The following is a 21,226-nucleotide window of genomic DNA, read 5'->3' as shown; positions in this document are numbered from 1 at the left end:
GTATGAAAAACGTCAATCAGCATTTGACTTGATAATAAATTGTATTTGCAGAGAAGGTCATTGTATCTACCATAGAACATATTCTTTTTTATCAACTTGTTTATCAATAACTTACCTCGATTTAGAAATTGTTCATAAGTAGGCATGCTCTTGCTTATTGAATCAACTGAGAGATATAAACCCCGTATACAGGTGATGAAGGTATTTTGCTGCATAAGTAAGGGAAGTTGATGATTGAAAAGTTAAAGTCACCACGTTTATAATAAAGCTTGGTTGTTAAATTACCATTAACGTCTTTTTCTAGTAAAACATCCAAATATGAAGTCGCCCGCATGGCGCAGTGGTTAGAGCGTCTGCTCTAGGGTCGCGAAGTAAGGAGTTGATCCTTACGTCGCGGGTTCGAATCCCACTGTGGGACGTGGAGACCGGTCCTTCGGATGAGACCGTATAAACCGAGGTCCCGTGTCGCAGTAGGTGCTGGCACGAAAAAGATCCCTCACTGCTCAATGGCCGTAAGTGCCGAGTATAGGACAAAATTTGCAGCTCTCCACCGGCAAGTGGTGGCGTCTCCACATGAGTGAAAAATTCTCGAGAGGGACGTTAAACAAAATACAATCAATCAATCAATCCAAATATGAAACAGATGTGTCAGACTCTGTGGTATCTTTTATTTCAAGCTCACCGGGATATATCGTATCGACATAAAAATGGAAAAACCATTGTTAATTAACAATACGTCGTCGTAATATCTAAATGTCGAGTTGAAGGCTACAGCAAGTGTTTTCTTCTTTTCGCTTATAACATCTTGGAACAAATTCTGCTTCATATGAATACAAAAATAGGTCTGTCAATAAACGGGCACAATTAGTTCCCATGGAAATATATTCCAATAGATTCCAATAGATTGTTGGAAGACCTGGTTTCCAAAAACCACATAGATATTGTCAATCAGAAAGTCGAGCATCTTTTTAATATCAACTTGTTACAATCAAAACGCTTTTTACCAAAATAATTTTGCAGATTACCAATGACAAGGTTAGTAAATGTACGAGTTCCATTTTTATTGAAAAAGCAGCTGTCAATGATATCAAAAAGCCTGGACTTTAATTTATAGCGGGAAATGGTTGTATATGAAGTTGAAAAGTCGTAAATTTTTATGTTGTTGATTAAACAATGTGTTTATATATATATATATATATATATATATATATATATATATATATATATATATATATATATATATATATATTTAATTGAACAATGTTTTCATATTCATATACATGAATAAACTATTTTAAAAAAGTTTTTAAATATTTTTAAATAGTACTTTCTCACTTTTTCCACCAATCATTTATTTTTCTAAACTTAAAATACATTGAGCAAGGTATATTTTAAAGTTTCTTTAAAAAACATGTAACTTTGAATAATTATAAGGCATTCGCCAATTAGTACATATTTAGTTACATAATCCGATTTTTTTGTCTAAATCATACTCTTCAAAAATCGGAAATGATTAGAATTCTACTCTTACTGTTTTTGGTTCAATAGATGAGAACGATATTTAGCTTCTGCATCGGCCTCTTACCCCTTTTTCTTTAAAAAATCAATTTATGTGTTACTGACACTTGTTTAACTGTTGATTTGGTGATATTGGTAGGGGTGAGGCAGGTCCAGTTGATAATTGGTTTCAAAAATGCATCCACGGTGGGATTCGAACCCACGACCTCTGGATTAGAAGTCCAGCGCGCTATCCGCTGCGCTACGCGGACGCTTATGAAGTATTATATAGGATTACATAAATTACATATGCCTGAATATAATTTATTTAAACAAAACAAACAACAAAACAGAAGTAATGTCTTATTTTTTCCTTCTTTTCTCATATCTTTCTTACCTTTTTCTTACCTTAAAAAAGAAATACTTTGTAATACATCGGAAAAGTTATTTTTAAAAGTCTTCTAAAATAAAACTCTGTTGAATATGACGGGAGTAAATTTCTATTAAATGTTGAGATAAATGGCCAAATACTTTCAGTCATAAATATCTATGTTCTAAATATGTTAAGCAAACGATCATTTTTTTAACAAGTTTTATTGCAAAAAAATTGTTTAAATGACAACATTTTTCTTTGTGGAGACTGTCAACTAAGCAATGAATGTGATGAAAGTGTACATACTTTGAAATATATCATGAACAATATTATAAACAATTTTAATTTAATCAATTTTTGGAAAAGAAAAATACTCCGGTCTAAATGATCTAACATGATGTGATGCTGAAAATAATCCAATTGGTTTCAAAAATGCATCCACGGTGGGATTCGAACCCACGACCTCTGGATTAGAAGTCCAGCGCGCTATCCGCTGCGCTACGCGGACGCTTGTGAAGTATTATATAGGATTACATAAATTACATATGCCTGAATATACTTTATTTAAACAAAACAAACAACAAAACAGAAGTAATGTTCTTATTTTTTCCTTCTTTTCTCATATCTTTCTTACCTTTTTCTTACCTTAAAAAAGAAATACTATTGTGATACATCGGAAAAGTTATTTTTCAAAGTCTTCTAAAATAAAACTCTGTTGAATATAACGGGAGTAAATTTCTATTAAAAGTTGAGATAAATGGCCAAATATTTTCAGTCATAAATATTTATGTTCTAAATATGTTAAGCAAACAACTATTTTTTCAAACAAGTTTTATTGCAAAAAAATTGTTTAAATGACAACATTTTTTTCTTTGTGGAGACTGTCAACTAAGCAATGAATGTGATGAAAGTGTACATACTTTGAAATATATCATGAACAATATTATAAACAATTTTAATTTAATCAATTTTTGGAAAAGAAAATACTCCGGTCTAAATGATCTAACATGATGTGATGCTGAAAATAACCCAAAAAGTCGGATAGATTTTGTTTTAATTAATGATAAATTTTATCGTAGTTTTGATGGCTTAAGAATCAAGAAAATTTCCGGCATTTCCTGGAAAGGGATTCGAATATCTGACCATAAGTTTTTAAAATTTCATTTTGAGGGGCACAGGATACGTGAAAATAAACGTGTCTTACATTAAAATGAAAAATTTAATGAGGGGATACAAAATATTATTGATAACTTAGATAATTCTTTAAACCCGTCAGACATATGGTAATATAAAAGATTCCTCGTTCAGTTTTTCTCAATTTCAACAAAAATCACTTAAGAAAAGAATTATGGCAATTGAAAATGGAAATGAAGATAGAGAAACAGGTAAAACCGAAAAATATAATCACAGAAAGCTAAAATCTTTAGAGACAGAATTAGAGAGTACCTAGGATAAAAAATCTAAAGGAGGGATTGAGAAGGGAGAGAAGAACACTGCGTATTTTTTTTAAATTAAAAACCGCTTCAACCCTCAAATGCTACACCAGAAATTTTGACTTCCAACAATGAAACAATTGAGATCTTAATAGAAGTGTTTAACCTTTATCAAAACTTGTATACGAGTAAAAACATTGATAACAGACTACTATTGATCTGAGATAGACGTACCAATACTGAGTGACGAAAATAAGAATATCTTAGAAAGATTTCCGACTTTAGAGGAATGAACAGGAGTTGTTTACAGCATGAAACTGATTTAATCATCGATAAATCAACGTAGCATTCTTAAACTTAAGTCAGAATTTGTACATTGTCTTTAACTTTTATAATAGGGAGAACATAAAATTTGAAATGTTATAGAAAATTGTTTTCATTATATGTTCTAAATTTAATTTTCAAATGTCATGTTACAATAAATATTCATTTTATGAATAGCTGAAATTTTTACTTAAGTCTGAGACTGTTTCAATACACTGGGGCCTGGTCTCGATGGCTTACCAAGTAAATTTTACCAATTTTTTTGGACGCAAATTATCCTTATTTCTATGATGCTCTGAAAGACACAACAGCAATCAATAGTATCATTATTTTTTTCAAAAAGAGAAAAAGTATTGAAAAATTATCGGCCAATAAGTCGGACAAACCCTGATAACAAAATTATAGCGTTTGCATATTTACCAAAATATTACAAAAAATTTATCTGGCTAGCTTAATTAATGAAATCCAAACTGCGTACATAAAAGGACGATACATTGGGAAAATGTCGGGCTAATACTGGACATCTTTGAATATTGTGAATCAGAGAATTTAGGAGGAATTTTATCATTTTAAGATTTCAAAAAAAAAGCTTTTCATTCTGTTGAGTGGAACTTTCTTTTCAAAGTACGAAAGAATTTCAAAGGGTAATAATTTCATTAAATTGGCCAACATTTTTTATACAAAAATAAAAAAAATTAAAGGCTTTCCAAAGTGTGTTCAATGACAAGAGGAATTGGGCAGGATATCCCTTATCTGCACTCCATGTCTTTTTGTAACCGAAATACTAGAATTACAATAAAAATTAATCGGAATAAAAATAGTATTTCAATAAATAAAAAATGAAGTTTAAAAAATCCATCATGCAGGTGACTTAACGGTAGCTCTAAATCAAGAAATATCCAAGAAGAATACATTAGATGTAGTAAAGGCGTTCTAAAATTAGTGTTAATAAAACAGAATGTATTTTGCTTGGGAATATAAAAAAATGAGTTTAACGAGCTTTGTGGGATTAAAGTTACCAATAAGGCAATTAAATGTTTAGGCATTTATTTAGGTCACGAAAAAGAGGATTGCTACAATAAAATCTATCATGAGATAGAAAAACTTTTAAATCTTGGAAACAAAGAGGATTAACTATTTTTGGTTAATCTTTTACTATTCAGACGTTTGCTATCTCTAAGCTAATACATACATCGTCAATTTTATGTCTTTCAGATAGTAATTATGTTTAAAAATACAAAGGCTAATTTTTAATTTTCTTTGGGAAAAAACAAAGAATTTAAATGAAACACACTGATTGGTGACATATCACGAAGTGGATTATCTAAAGTCGATATAGAATGCAAATTAAAATCATTTAAATCAGCGTGGATTCTACAATTGCTTAATTCAAAAGGTATCCTTTTCGACAATACACATTGTGATATTTTTAATATCATTTTTAGAGTACCTGTATCTAGAATTAGTAGGGTTTTTTTGTAGATGACCAATTGCATGAAATTAAATTTACGAGTTCCATTTTTATTGAAGAAACAAATTAAGAAACAAAAACTATGATTGCAACATTTTCTCATTCCCATGTGATGAAACCTTTTCTTTTCAGAAATCAGACCGCTTAAATCTTTTCTTCTGATTTTTTAAGGTTTCTAATGATGAAAATCAAGGAAAATATACACAACTATATTTAAGAAATTCATTTTTTCCTTATTTCATTTCACAAATCATGCCAAAAAGTGTAAATAATGAAAAACAATATAATTCTAATCTATTTGACGAGAGAAAGAAATCGTTTTCCTGTTAAAAGTAAGACATTCTACCATGAATTTAGATCCGTCATTAGGAAAATTTTGTTGATACTGCAAACAATTATGGTTTGTTATCAATTGTAAGGCCTTTGCTTTTTATACTAGAATTAACTACTGAATATTCCGTCTACCTGATCAATACATAGGGCTCACGGCGGGTGTGACAGGGAACGCTTACTCCTCCTTGGCACCTGATCCCACCTCTGTAATTTCTGGGGATTCGTGTTTTATGCCCTATTCACAGATTTGTATTGTTTTAGATTTTTTGAGAACTATCACTGTTCGTTATCTTCACCGTTTTCATTATCATAAAGTTTAGTTCTTAGTTTGGCAGGAATGCCTTTATTTAGTGTATAATATCCAAATGTAAAACAAATTTTATTTCTTATTACGTATAATTTATTTCTAATTATATACAGTTGGAAGTATCGAATCAACAAAACAAATAGTTTATTAGGTAAAACGTCGTTTATGTCGAATTGAAGGCCGGAGCAAAAGACGTTTTCTTTCATTGTAGAAAATTTTTGATAAAGTCTGTTTTATATTACAAAGACATGTCAGCTTATAACATACACATTTAATACCCACTGGAATTCCAAATGATAGTCGGAAGACACTACATAGATATTGCAATCAATCAATTACAATCAGATATTGCAATACAATCAGAAATTCAAACAACTTCTTAAAGTCAACTTCAAAATACAAATGAATTTATGCGAAGAAATAATTTTGTGGGGGGAAAATTATGGATGATGTAAAAGGTGAATAAAACAATCAGTGACTATCTCATAAATCCAGTAAAGAATGAAATATGGAGATAACGAAAAGTAATCAAGCTCAAAAGTCCATTGAAACAATACAAATCGAGAGGAGAGCATCAGAGGTGGAATCAGGTACCATGTAGGAGTAAGCATCCCCTGTCGACTGGTCACACCCGTCGTGTGCACCTTGCCATGATCGAGAAAAAAACGGAAAAATCCGTAGACAATTCCGTGTGTAAATAATGGTCTCACAATTAGTATGAAAAACGTCAGTCAGCATTCGAATCGTGAACAGCAAAACACGGGCCCCTGGAAACACCAGTGGAGGGATCAGGTGCCTAGGAGTAGTAAGTATACCCTGTCGAATCACACCTGCAATAAACCCTCTGTATTGATCAGGAAAATGGAGTAATCTATAATCAAAATATGTGTAAAACAATGGCCTAACAATTGGTGTTAAATACGCATGTATGTCAGTTAAAATACAACTCAAAGATAGGTTTGTATTTGCAAACAACGTCATGATGGAATTTGCGTAATGCTGACCTTGAAAGAGATTGTTGAAAGCCTTGTAACATCAATTTATTTGTCAGTAACTTGCCTTGGTTTAAAAAACTGATTGAACTCAATGCATGCTTTTCCGTACCGAATCAGACAAATACCATATGTAGTCAACAATGGAATATTATTGCATAAATAAAGGAAGTTGACGATGATAACTAATGATATGTAAATTTCCCAGTGAATTTTTATTGAAGAGTCGGTTATCTATTATATCAAATAATTTTTTCATTTATCATTTAGAATGGTTTTATTACGTGTAGAGAAGTTGTTTGTTTTGATTGAACTGATTTTGAAATTTTCGTGTAATTTCTTATTTGCTATAATTTTTTTTAGTATTTGCTTCAAACCACTTCTCCAACATGTTGTAGCACACTACTTTTGAACTTTCTTGTAGTGGAATAATTACTAGATTCTAAGTGAAACTCTCATGGATTATATATATCATCATTCAGTTTCAGTTTTATACATGCAAGACATTAAAAAAAATACATTCACGGTGGGATTCGAACACACGACCTTTGGATTAGAAGTCGAGCGCGCTATCCGCTGCGCTACGCGGACATATAGTCTGATAAAAGTGAATTACATTACAAAACAAATCATTTAATGCGTTCATTAGTCAGAGATGTTCATAATTGCCTAATTCATTTAAAATTTATGAATTTTTAATCTATTGAAGAATGCTAAATATATTAATTTAAAAACAATTTTTAAAAGAAAAAGATTGCCAGCTCCAAAAGGAAGAAATAAAGATATTCAAGTCATATGGTCTGTAACTTTGTTATTTATTTCGATAGAATAAAATACTGTGTAGACAAGAGTACTCGTATTCTCCCATTTCTATCCAAAATTATTATAATTCTGAAAACTGTAAACCTCATATATCATGAAAGGGGGGAAATTAATTAAAATAAATTTTGCTGACCTCGTAAGCCCTAACCATATGTCAAGCAAAATGTGTGAGTATAAGGACAACATTGTAAACAGAAATTCACTCAGGTATGAAAAGTCACAATGTGTGTTCCTACAGCATTTGTGTTACGTGTGGATTCACAAAAACTTTCTTCAGCAACTAAGTGGGGTAACTCACCTTTCTCGACATATATGTACACATGAATGTACACGTTTGTACACATGAATGTACACGTTTGTACACATGAATGTACACGTTTGTACACATGATTGTACACGTCTGGGATAACGCACCTTTCTGGACATACATGTACACATGAATGTACACATCTGAATGTATACGTCGAAATTAGTAATGATTTTTTTTTAAGTAATTTTTACGGACCCGAATCATGTTTTTTATTAATTTCACATTATATTCCAGATCACATCATATTACACCATTAAAGCGTAATACTGTAGACATCCTTATTTCCACACAAGATTAATTTACGCTATGTACATGGTCACATATTTTCAGAAGAAAGTTGTCACAGGGTACTTAAAGTGCATTTAAGACATATAATGCGTTCCAAGAAATCCATGTAATTTTATACCTGCGGATTGAACGTAAATTTGGATTCCGTGGAGTTATGACCGGATGGAAAAAGTACATTTACAGTATTCTTAAATATAAATCCTGATAATTCTTAAAACTGAAAAGTTTTATAAGCAATGAGAAAAAATTGGATTATTGGTACTCGCTACTTACTCTCTAGTCATTATATCTTTAAAATAAAGGATCAAAATCAATGCACAGGAATATAATATAGGTCACCACTTGAATTAAATGTATAAATATACTAAGATTATAAGCATACACGTATACTGGTGATTGAAAATCAAAATTACGATATTCTTGAGATGCTTTGCGTGTATCTTTTCGCTGAAATGAATTCTGATTCATATTTTATCTGAAATGCTGAAGATATATTATGTATCAAAATTCTTCGTTGTACATACCAAATTATAACCGATTCAATCTCATAGAACTCCTTTAAATCAGTGATAAATGAAGATTGAATTAAGGAATAACTCTAAGTTTTTGGTTTCATGATGTGATCAATCGATTGGCTTGCGTGATAATTTGCATAAGCGCCGAAGGCGTTTATGCATAAAATTATCACGCAAGCCAATCGATTGATCATCGTCATGAAACCAAAAAATCGGACAGTTATTCCTTATATTTACATGCTCTTGATTCTGCAAATTCACGTGCTACAAGCCCCGCTTCTGTTTCTATTTGTCCCGCCCTGCACGTGATTTTTTTTCACCACGCCTATCGATGAACCAGTAGATTTATGTAGAAATAAATGATTTTTAATTTTTGAAATTTTATCTCGGACAAAGACATTGGAAATGTAAATATTGAATTCTAGATCAGAAATAAAGGGTTTTTTTAGTCTACCTTCCTATCATGATTTTTTAAGGTCTTAATTGCATATATTTATTTATGATATAATTATATAATTTGTATTTACTTTATTAAATATGTAGTACCTTAATTTTCTTTTGAATACAGTTTGTTTTAAAACGCAGAGATAGTAAATCTTTATGGTCAAGATCTAGTAAATGAAGAGTGCCTACAGATTTTTCAAATTTGAGAAACAAATTCCTGTAATAATAAATTACAATTATAGCTTAATAAATTATGGTGATCGGGAGATAATTTTTAGATAAAATCAAAGAAAAAACGTATTTTAAACTGCCTTTTTCAATGAAAAATGAAAAAATCATGTATAAAAATGGGAGATTTCTCCATCTCAGGCAACGAAAATTTCTCAATATTGCCTACAGTCTCACAGAAAACGGCTTTTCATATTTTCTTGACCTCTTTTTAAAATTATATTAAATTGAATATAGGTATCGGGGTTCCTTTTGACATGATTTTAAATTGAATTCCAAGAAAATGCGTCATTTTCTACATAATTCTGTTAATCTTGTAAAGTACGTGAAAAAGTAAGTTTATATCGTCATAATGGATCTACATGTAGCACCAAAAAAAGCCAGTCTAAACTCATTTATTAGATCTTGACCTTAAAAGCGAAATTAAAATAATCAGAGGAAGTCCAGAGTTTATATTAATCCACAGAACATTTCATAGTTACTTGACTGCCTACTGCTATCTTAAAAGCACAATAGAAGTAAACAAACTGCAGTATGCCAAACTATCGCAGCTTTTCTATGACATAAAAAAAAAACATTAACGCGCTTTATGAAATATGCCTGTGGGAGATGCTTCATGGATTTTAAAAAATGATAGGCATTACATACATAACTGCTACATTAAAAGAAGGAGGTTTCTTGCTGTGGTTTTCAATTCGACATTTACTTAAATTGACAATGTTTTAACAATGAAATATGGAGATAACGAACAGTAATTAAGCTTAAAAGTCCATAGAAACAATACAAATCGGGAGCAGAACAAACACGGACCTCTTAAAACATCAGAGGTGAGATCAGGTGCTATGGAACCTTCGAAATGTTGATTTCAAACGAGACTATTGATATCCTTGTTTGTCAACTTGTTTGATAACTTGTTTGTCAATAGCTTGCCTCGTTTTAGAAATTGTTCGTACGTAGAGCATGTTCTTGCATATCGAATCAACTGGGGGACATAAACTCCATATGCAGGTGATAAAGGTTTATTGCTACATCAATAAGGGAAGTTAACGATAGAAAAGTTGAAATCGTCACGTTTATCATACAGTTTTGTTACTATTAACGTCTTTTCTAGTAAAATATTCAAATATGAAACAGATGTGTCATACTCTGTGGTGTGCTTTATTTCACCTTCACTGAGATATATCGAGTCGACATATGAATGGAAGTGACTATTAATAATTGATAATATGTCGTCGATATAAATAAATGTCGAGTTGAATGCCACAGCAAGTATTTTCTTCTCATGTAGAATTTTTTGAATAAATTCTGCTTCATATGAATATAAAATAGGTCTGCTAAGAAAAGGGGGAAATGGTTCCCATAGGAATTTCAACAGATTGTTGGAAGACTTTATCTCTCTCCAAAAACTTCATAAATGTTTTTAATCAGAAACTCAGTCATCTTTTTAATGTCAATTTTGTAGCACTTGTGTGTACAATCAGAATGTTCTTTAACAAAATAATTTTGCAATTGACCAGTGACAAGGTAAGTAAATTTACGAGATTCATTTTTATTGAAAAAGCAGCTGTCTGTGATGTCAAAAAGCCTGGACTTTAATTCATCGTGGGGAATGGTTATATAAAGTGTTGAAAAGTCGTACGCTTTGATGCTTTTGATTTTGTTAAAATTTTGTCATTTTAAATTTTCCTTGGAGTTTTTAAGTATTCACATCTGATTTACACCACTTCTGGAATATATTGTTGTACAGTACTCCTGAGGTTTCTCCTTCACTGCTGTTAATATTTTAGTGAGAAGTAAAGAAAGAGGCTCGGTAGAACATTTACTGGAACCCGCTGTGTATCTTTGTTTGTAAGGATTTTTATGTAGTTAAGGAATCCAGTATAAGTATGGTAATTCAAATTCAATTTGATTGGTGGGAATATTAAAAATATTTAAAAGTGACATATGATTTTCAAGAATTTCCTCATTAGAAAGGGATCTATGGGTATAGGTTAAAATATCATTTGCAGAATCCCAGCTCTTCTACAATACAATTAAGATTATCAAATGCAACTAATAAAACTCAATTTCATTTGTACAAAAAATTCGATATGTCTCAGGAACTCGAAATGGAGGACACCATGGAGTCGGACACATCTGTTTCATATATGGATATTTTACTAGTGATAAGCATTGAAAGCAAAATTACAACTGATCTTTTTTTTGAGAGACGTGATGGCTTCAACTTTTCTACCTGCCATTTTCACTTATTTGTGTAGCAATATAACATTTTCAAAAGTAAATGGTGTTTGTATCCCAGCTGATTCTTTACACACAAGCATGTTCTGTGTACGACCAATTTCTAACCGAGATAGACTACAGACAAATAAGTTAATGCTACATAGTTATAAAAAATCTCTTCTAAAGTCAGCATTTTGAAAATTCAGAACAATGATCATGTTTGCAAATACATTCAGGTCAAATGTTGACTGACGTTTCTAATACCGACTGTTAAGTCATTATTTTCATTCGGATTTGTCTACATATTATTCCGAATACCCGATAAAGACAAAGGACTTATGGCGTCTATTTATCAATATTATTTCGAGATTTAATTTAGTATGCGGTAAAATTATGCATCCAAAATCTATATGCAGAAAATCATTTTTTCAAAACATTTTTGTGTTCAGGATATGTTCATGTTATTAAATACTTTGTATCAATGTTAAAGTACTCCATTTCTAATAAATTTGGTCCCTTATCTATAATAATTTCAGTTTTCTTGAAGAGAGTGTGAAAAAAAAATACAGCACAAAATTTATTAATTCATTAAGTCAACAACTATTGTAACAATCGAAAAGGTTTCCATAACTACGGGCTCTTACACAAATACACCTAGTTAACGATGATAAATAGTGTAGAAGAATATGACATTTCACGTATCATTTAATTATGGAAATTTTAAGCAACTCCTAAGTTATCTGCTTAAATCTGATGGTGTAAACTTTTAACTTTTAAAACAAAAAGGCCAACTTTAATTTGTTTTCGTGTTCATTGTCGTCAAAAATATATTTAGCAGAAAGTAGAAACCAAATTATTTTTTTAAAAATAATTTTATCATCAGAAATGTCGGAAATTGTTTTTTACGAATTATTTTACGAATGATAGTATTTAGTTCATTGTTACAATTTTTTCCAAAAAGTATATCACTCTGACGATGAAATATACCGTCTGAGATGTTAGTATCTGAGTCCTTTCATTTCTGCGTCTGAAATATTGCTATTTGAGTTTTTCATTTCTACCTCTGAGCTATAAATATATGAGTTTTTCACTTCTACATCTGAGAAGTGAGTATCTGAGGTTTTTCATTTCTGTGTCTGCTATATGAATTTCTGAGTCTTTCCACTTCTACTTTTGAGATATACATGTAAGTAGTTGGGTCTCTTCACTTCTATTTGCAGCTCATATCAAAGTGAATAGAATAACTGAAAATAACTAGCAACTTAACTTTTTGTCTTTTGATTGAAAAAAAGTTTCCGCAAAGAGATATGCATTTTTGCATTTTAATGGTTAGAATCGATGTCTTTTCTTCTCATTTTGATTAAACTATTAAACACAAACTATGCAGTCAATACGAATATTTACGATTATATCTTTTAAAATTTTATCAACTTGAAATTAAGTATTTAAATACATAAGATTAAAACAAGAGAAAATATTAATATGATTAACATAAATAAATTTCAGGGATAAAAAGACTGTACTGTACACCATTTTTGTCCTTCAATTTTTGTACTCTAATTTACAATAAGATGTATGAAGCACTCTCCAAATGGATCTCCCTTAAAAGGAAACCGATATAGGTATGTGCATTTGTAGTATAATAACATCCTAAGTAATTATAATAATCTTTAAGGAGGGATTCTTGTCTTGTTTCTGAATAGATGAAATATTCAAAGTAGATTTGCTTATATGTCTTATATATTTAGATGTAAGGGATTTAAAAGATCATATTTTTATTTCCTAAATATAATTGTACAACTTTAAATAAAAACTGTAAACTGAGTTTGAAATCTAGCAGGGACTATATTTTTGGCGGAATGGCGGCGTATGAAAATATCTCATTTTCTGCTTCTCAAAATTATTATAGAACAATGAGTTTAGATAAATTTTTTAAACAATCCAAGACTTAAAGAAAATTTCAAATGTAAGTAAAATTAATAATAATGGATCGAAGTTTTAAAATCTATCAAATAGATATGATTTCCCAAACAAACTACAATTTTGTTAACTTTTAAAAGCTTTCAATCTAAGTACAGATTTGAGCAAAAAATTCCGTGAAAAAATGTTTTTTCTCTCTTAGTAAATGACCAAAATTTTTGTTTTTGTATCAGTTTGTATCTTTATATGACTACTTTACCATATGTGAAAATAAGAAAAATTTAGATATACAAAGCATATAAAATTAATTCATATATCCGGAAATTCGGATTAGCCAATATCTATTTTAGTTAAATTATTTATGTCAATTTGTAAGTATGATCTGATAGAACCTATATGGTAATATTTTTTCATGCAAAAAGAAAAACATTTAATCTTTTGAAATAGAAGTAGGCATCGCATGATTGGCAATAGTAATTTTTTTTATTCTTACGGTCAAGGAAAAACTTAATGACCTTGACCTGGCCTTGCTTTTAAAATAAAACGGTCAAATTTATTCTAATTCATACCATCACATAATGATAATGTCTTCTTGAATCTATGAAAATTTCAAAAAATTTAAATACTAGAAATATGGGAAGAATCCTTCCTTAACTCTGAGGAGTCATATTCCCAATCGAACTCACACTAACATTGCATCATGGGCATTCGTCTTATATGAGAAGGAAGTTAATAAATCCAAGCCATATTTATTTAGCCTATTTATCTCAATTTGTACACCTTTATTAGCTCGCAATTCACAAAGTACAGTGGGGAAAAAAACTCTCCATCAGACAGCTGATGCTACTCTGATGAGGAAAATAAACGTGTGAACTTTTTTGACCCTTTGCTTTATTGTATTTTCCCTATGTATTTGCAATAAATATATGGGGGTTGTTTTTAATCATCTTAAAAACTGATTTTCTCAAATGTGAGAAATATATATCAATAAACTTTGACTTGGTATATTATAACATTATCTGCTTATGGTCATCTGGTAATTATCATTTCAATCAAGAAACTGATCTCTTGCTCTATTGTGGAATCTTTCGTCATACTATATGTATCGTTGTTGCGCTGCGGATAATGCAATGGATTTAAAATCCCAAAGTTCATGATTCGAATAGTGAAAGTTAAATTATTTCAAGGAGGTTGGATCCTGCAATCAAAAGTCTTAAACATTTTTTCGTAAATATAATTTAAAATGACTACACACAAAGCTTCATTACAAATCAAAAGAAAAAAGGCATCTTTCGGCGCTACAGTGCATTTAATATGGCTTTCTTGCACTGTATTTACACATAACTTTTTAAAAAACTTTTTCCTCTTCTAATTTTTACCTAAATAAACCATGGCACCAGATACAGTCTTATTTTATGTAAAAAAAAAAAAATTACACTGATGACTGTGACAATAAAAATCTCTTTTTTGCATAATCAACCATGTGACCTTTCTGCACTCATAAAATGCCACTTTTCTGGCACTAGAAATTTTTCAAGCGATGAAATTCTTTGTAAGTCATAGGATTTTACCTAAATTACAGCCGACTGACGAAGTTATTCAAATTTTATACATAAAAAACTGTTAATTTTAGGCTCAAGTTGGGGGTATATTTCTGGAGTTTTACAATATTATTTGCTATGTTTGTTACAATATTAGAATAAAATTTAAAAATAGTTGATCTAATTTGTAATTTTGGACCGACAGAAAATATATCTCACTGCACAAAATTATTTTTAAGTGTACTTTATCTTGAAACCTTAACAGTACTGTAAATATTTTGAAACGGAAAATTTACCATTTCCTTCTAGAAAACCTTCCTGCACAAAATATAGTGATCACTCAATTCACTATTTTATGGATTTTAATATTGGAGTTGTAATTGAATATTATTTAATTGCCATAATAACATAAAACATATTGCAGAATTTTCATAGTAGAGGTACAGAGAAATATCCATTCTAAAGCTGAGTATCGAACATCTTTATCGTAGTGTGTAAAAGTAGTCCTTAAAGACATTGTAGACGTTCCTCTTGCACACCGATCATCCGAATAGAAAAAGCATCTTTCCCTGTTACACGGATTCAGGCAAAAAATACATACACTTCGTGTGGAAGAAAATTGAGAAGTACATATCGCTTTATAAACAATTACATGTAACTTTGTGAGAGGTTCCTTGCAACGAAACCTACATTTCTGACAACTTCAAGGCCTAGCACTGTCTTCAGAATGAAAGTTTACGTTTATCATTAAAAACACTGTGAGAATCTTGTTTCGATTTATCTTTGATGATACTACAGGCTTATCTGTAGACTTTTTAGCAGAAAACTGAACATTGACACATGAACTTTCATGGACAGATATTTTGATTTTAAATGAACAAATTGAACTATATTGGAAGCTTTTTTTTTAACATGAAGCCGTAATTACAAAAGGAAGAGGTTTCTGCTGGAGACACATTGTCACAACTGCTGACAAGGCATTTGTTATGTGTAATGTCACTGTTGGTAACTGTAATTGATGCGATGTTTTACCATGCATGTTGACTGCATGTTGGTAAAATTTCAAGGTTCTAAATAGAAAAGAAAAGAATTTAGTTATCTTTTAATGAAACTGTTCGCTTTTGGAAGCCAGCAGGCATGTTCACGAAACTTTCCTAAGAATGTCCTAAGATTATTCCTAAGGTATAACTTAAGAATAAAGTTAGGAACATCCTAAGAACAACTTAGGATATATCATAAGATGTAGCTCGACGGTAACTTAGGAACATCTTAAGACATCCTAACATACAGTGAACACTTTTATCTATACATGTAAAATTTTGGAGACATTTGTAGCCAAAAAACCTTTTAAATAACATAAAAAAATTCATTTACATGTATATGGGAGTGCAGTATATTTTAATGTTTGCATCTTTTAAATTATAAAATATTTAATGCCGCATGTAAATCGCATCGGAACAAGTGAATTTTTTCTACCAAGGTGAAAGATTTAATTTTTTTTAATCTTAAATTCAGTGATCTACCTTGATGAAGATTACGATATGATGTATTATAAAAGTCTGTATCATTTTTTGAAAAATAAGCTGATAAAAAATTTGAATTTTGCAGGACTCGAAACCATCTATTCAAACAGAGAAATCACTATTTAAAGGCAATATATTATCCCAGAGTATTGGAATTCTCAATGGTTTAAATATTTAAATATTTATTTGATTTAAATAAAAAGAATATGTCCATATTTACTTATGTCAACACCACGTCGACATTTGTGTTTGTAAACGGGGCATGAGCTCTGTTAATGTTAGTGTTTACATTTAATACATTGTGTTTAATTTCACTGAGCTCGGACTGACAATACTGGTGAATGCGTTTTGCTTTCTCACACTTCTACTATGAATTTTCTGGATTATGGTTTTAATATTTTTTCTGAATACACAACAAAATTTCTACCTTTCTTTAGTATTATAGATAAAGTTTACTTCGTGAAAGTGCAAGGATATGTGTCTTTGTATCAATCAAACGCTTCCCGAAATTCGTAGTTTTAATAATTTCCAGATAAAAGAAGTTTCTAAATACGCTTTTATTATATTTCGGTGTTCTAGCAACATATAGTCATGATCTTATTCTGAAAACTTTAGAAAATGTTAACTTAAAATCTGTGTCCAAGGCCCTTTAATGAAAGGCTGGTCCACCCTAACCTTCACTTTCTGTTGAAGTATGGACAGACCCCCCCCCCCCCCCATACACACATTTTATAGGTTTTTGTAAGTGGACGCTTTTATATTTTTATGTCAAAGTTTTTCCGGAAGTTTTATTTTCTGGCTAGTCAATTACATTTTCTGTCCCCTTACCCTTAAAAATAATTAGTTTTCCCCTTCCCCAGTTTGAAAAAGGGTGTTACGCGCCTGCATTATGAATAAGAAAAGAAACTCGAAATGTTCAAGTGCGAAATTCAGGTGCTCCTTGATGAGGTGGAAAATTACATATCATCTTCTGTAAATTATCGAACATTGTAATAATGTTGCAAAGAAGAGGCCTTCAGGTAACGCTTGTGGAAAAAAAATGATTTGTGTAAATCTTCAGCTCATATACGGACTGCTAAGGAACAAGAAGTTGCCGTCGCTTATGCTTGCAATGTTCGAAAATATAAGCATCACAACAAACTTGGAATGATCTTAGAAGATTTGTTGTCCTAAAGTTAGGAAGAACGTATGGCGAGGTCCTAAATTTAGAAAAACTTCGAGAAACTGACTTAAGACTAAGACATTTCCTAAGACGTTCTTAGGAGACATCGTAGTCTTAAGATAGTTTTGTGAACATGCCTGCAGATCAGTGATAACATTTTACATTTTTACTGTAATCTCTACTCAAAGTACTTTCTATTTTGTCTATAATTATACGTTAAAATTATGAGGTCTTACTATTTAATAATATAAAATATACTTTATCTTACTTTCCCAAAAGTATAACATTTCTTAATGTATAGTTTTCACGTAGTTATAATGCCCTGAAGAACTATTAACATTAAACAATGTTTCTGAGCAATGTTTCTGTGCCACCAGGCACGAGGGGGATAGGTAGGGTACCAACCATTTTTAGAGATAATGGTTTCTAAGATTCCCTTCCAAGTCTGAGAGTAAATCACTTGATAAGGTTTTGACAGGTGTCCAAATCATCAAACTCAATTTTTGGATTTTTCGAGCTGGACAATGTTCAAATTATTTAAAAAATGTATGAAGAGCAGCATTTGGAGAGAACAAATGAGGAAAAATGAGGAAAAAATCACAAAAAGACGAATTTACTTATTCTCTTTGCCTGTGACATGTATTAAGTGTACTGTATGGGTTTAATTTCTTTATGATGTACATGTAACTGACTTCATTTTTTTAATTTTCAGTGCTAATCAACTTCGATTACTATTAAATGCAACACTATTTTTCAAAGCTCATTCATATTGCAGGAAAAAACATTTAAATTATTGTTAAGAATTCGAAATGAAGGTTGATTAGAAGCACGGTTAGTACTACAGGAATTCCAACAGATTGTTTGAAGACCTCAATCTGTTGGAATTCCTGTAGTACTAATTGAAAAATGGTGTTGCATTTAACAGTAATCGAAGTTGACTAGCACTGAAAATTAAAAAAAAAAAAGGAAGTAAGTAACGTGTACATCATAAACAAATTAAACCCATACAGTACACTTAATGTAGATGACCGATCACAAGATATGATTTTTTTTAATTGAAGAATCAGTTGTATACGATATCAAAAAGCCAATTTTTTTATCGCGAGGAATTGTTGTATAAAGTGTAGAGAAGTCACACGCTCTGATGTTTCTAACTTTTGAAGAAAAAGAATGTGATTTTAAATTTATCTAAAAGTTCCTTGGAGTTTGTTCATAACAGGGCGGCACAGTTAGTACTCTTGAAAATTCAAACAGATTGATGGAAGACCTGGTCTCCAAAAACTGCATAGATGTCACTGAGTAACTCAAGCATCTTTTTAATATCAACCTCGGAGTAGTGTGTAGAATCAGATTTTTTTTACCAAAATAAGTCTGCACAGGACCAGTGACATGTTATGCCAATTTACGAGTTCCATTTTTATTGAAGAAGCAGTTGTCTATTATGTCAAATGACTACTCTTTAATTTATCGTGAGGGATGGTTATATACAGTGTTGAAAAAGTCATACATTTTAAATCTTATTGATTTTGGGAAAAAAAATTGATTTCAAATTTTCTAAAAGTTCTTTAGAGTTATTTAGTTTCCACAATTGATTAAGACCACTTCTCGGATATGTTGATGCACAGTACTAATGAAATTTTTCCTTCACTGCTGCGCAGTTATGCTTATCTACAAATTATATTTGCATCCAAATTTCGTTATAAAAACTGTGATAGGGTACTCTTAAACAACACCAACACCCTTGTTAATTTATGACAATTTGAGAAAATTCGTATTTTCATATTCTAGAACAACGTGTTTCTCAGAAATTCATCTAGCAATTAACCTTAAGGTCTACCAGTTGACACACACACACATGCACGCAAAAACACAACTTCATATGCTAAAGAATCGATGACAACTTTTATAATTTCATTAATATATTTTAACTCATTAAGTGATAAAAAATGTTTAATTTTGTTTAAATTTACAGCCCGGAGAACTTCTACAAACATTTTCTGAAAAAAATCGTCAGATATGTAATCAGATTGTGTGACTTCCATTTTCAAAATGGTTGATTTTAGGGATATTAAAGAGTTATATTTCTTATAAACATCCTAACATCTTTAGAGTGTACTACAAAAATTTTCTTTTAAGATAGCCATACTAAATTGATAGATCATAACTTTTATTTGTTTGTTTGTTTGTTTTGTTTGTATGTTGTTTAACGTCCCTCTCGAGAATTTTTCACTCATATGGAGACGCCACCACTTGCCGGTGGAGAGCTGCAAATTTTGTCGTATACTCGGCACTTACGGCCATTGAGCAGTGAGGGATGTTTTTCGTGCCAGCACCTACTGCGACACGGGACCTCGGTTTATACGGTCTCATCTGAAGGACCGGTCTCCACGTTCCACAGTGGGATTCGAACCCGCGACGTGAGGATCAACTCCTTACTTCGCGACTCTAGAGCAGACTCTCTAACCACTGCGCCACGCGGGCTCATAACTTTTGATAATCAATTCTAAATATTATTGAGGGGGATAAAAAAAAATTTCAATTTTCTGGTAATAACAATATTTCTTATGATTAGACTGTAAGTACACTTTAAATTTAGATGATGAATCTATGGAGCGCGTTGTGGGAAATTTGTTTTTAAAGTTCAGTACCTATTTTCATAGTGATATCTCAAGATAATTTTAAATATAGCTTATAATGCAAATATATTTCCTATTATAAAAATATTAATATTGAGAAAGGATTCTATTACATTTTAAATTATTAATAAAGCTTACACTTGAACTTTTCTATTTCTTTTTTTAAATGTGCTTGATGCTTTTTGAAATGTGTCCACTTTATGAATTGATGCAAATTTATTCGTTTTGTTATTTAACAATATTTCATTTCCTCCCACAAAAAATAAAGATTTTAATTTCTTCATTTCATTAAATGATTCTTTTTTGTTCTAAAAATTTATTCATCGTAAGCCCTATCTTAAGTCCATTATCATTTATTAATTTACGTCTTACTGAATAAAATCTACTGTACCAAACAGATGCATAAACCTTATCTTTCATTATAATGGATCATGGAGACTATATAGTATTATTTGATAGTTGTAAATTTGCGTGTCGAGGGATGAAAAAAAATCTAATGAAGTTAATTAAACTAATGAATCTTGAATCACGCTGTTAAAACAAATTAAGTTAAAAACAGGTTATAAATCAATGTTATATACCATTGTGGTTTATTTATTTTTATTTGTCTTCATTCTATGAATGCATTGTTTTGAAAAAAAAAAAAGCCCTGCACAAGTTGACCATTTCGGTCTCAAATGATACTTATGTATGAAAAATTGCAACAGTTACACCAATTTAAGGCTGTTCACTTAGTCACAAATTTGTATCTGATATTTCATTATGCACTGCGCAGTTTTGTAAAGATATTTTGTGTTTCCAACAACAATGCAAAGCAGTTAATGCAACCGTGATTGATTGCACTTTGCTGTAATAAATGAATAGAGGGATCAAGTGCTGCCGATTTT

General features: G+C 30.8%; 2 non-coding genes across 2 annotated transcripts; both read right to left on the bottom strand.

Annotated features, from left to right (window-relative positions):
* Positions 1-1,696: 1,696 nt before the first annotated feature.
* On the bottom strand, positions 1,697-1,769 carry Trnar-ucu (transfer RNA arginine (anticodon UCU)). The gene has a single exon. It is a non-coding gene; the product is annotated as a tRNA-Arg (tRNA).
* Positions 1,770-2,305: 536 nt separating this feature from the next.
* Trnar-ucu (transfer RNA arginine (anticodon UCU)) lies at positions 2,306-2,378 on the bottom strand. The gene has a single exon. It is a non-coding gene; the product is annotated as a tRNA-Arg (tRNA).
* Between the last annotated feature and the right edge of the window lie 18,848 nt (positions 2,379-21,226).

This window comes from Saccostrea echinata, unplaced genomic scaffold (assembly GCF_033153115.1).
Source record: "Saccostrea echinata isolate AGI-Se365-2 ecotype Australia unplaced genomic scaffold, CSIRO_AGI_Sech_v1 ptg000008l, whole genome shotgun sequence".
Taxonomy (NCBI): domain Eukaryota; kingdom Metazoa; phylum Mollusca; class Bivalvia; order Ostreida; family Ostreidae; genus Saccostrea; species Saccostrea echinata.
This window is presented reverse-complemented; position numbering and strand designations above follow the sequence as displayed.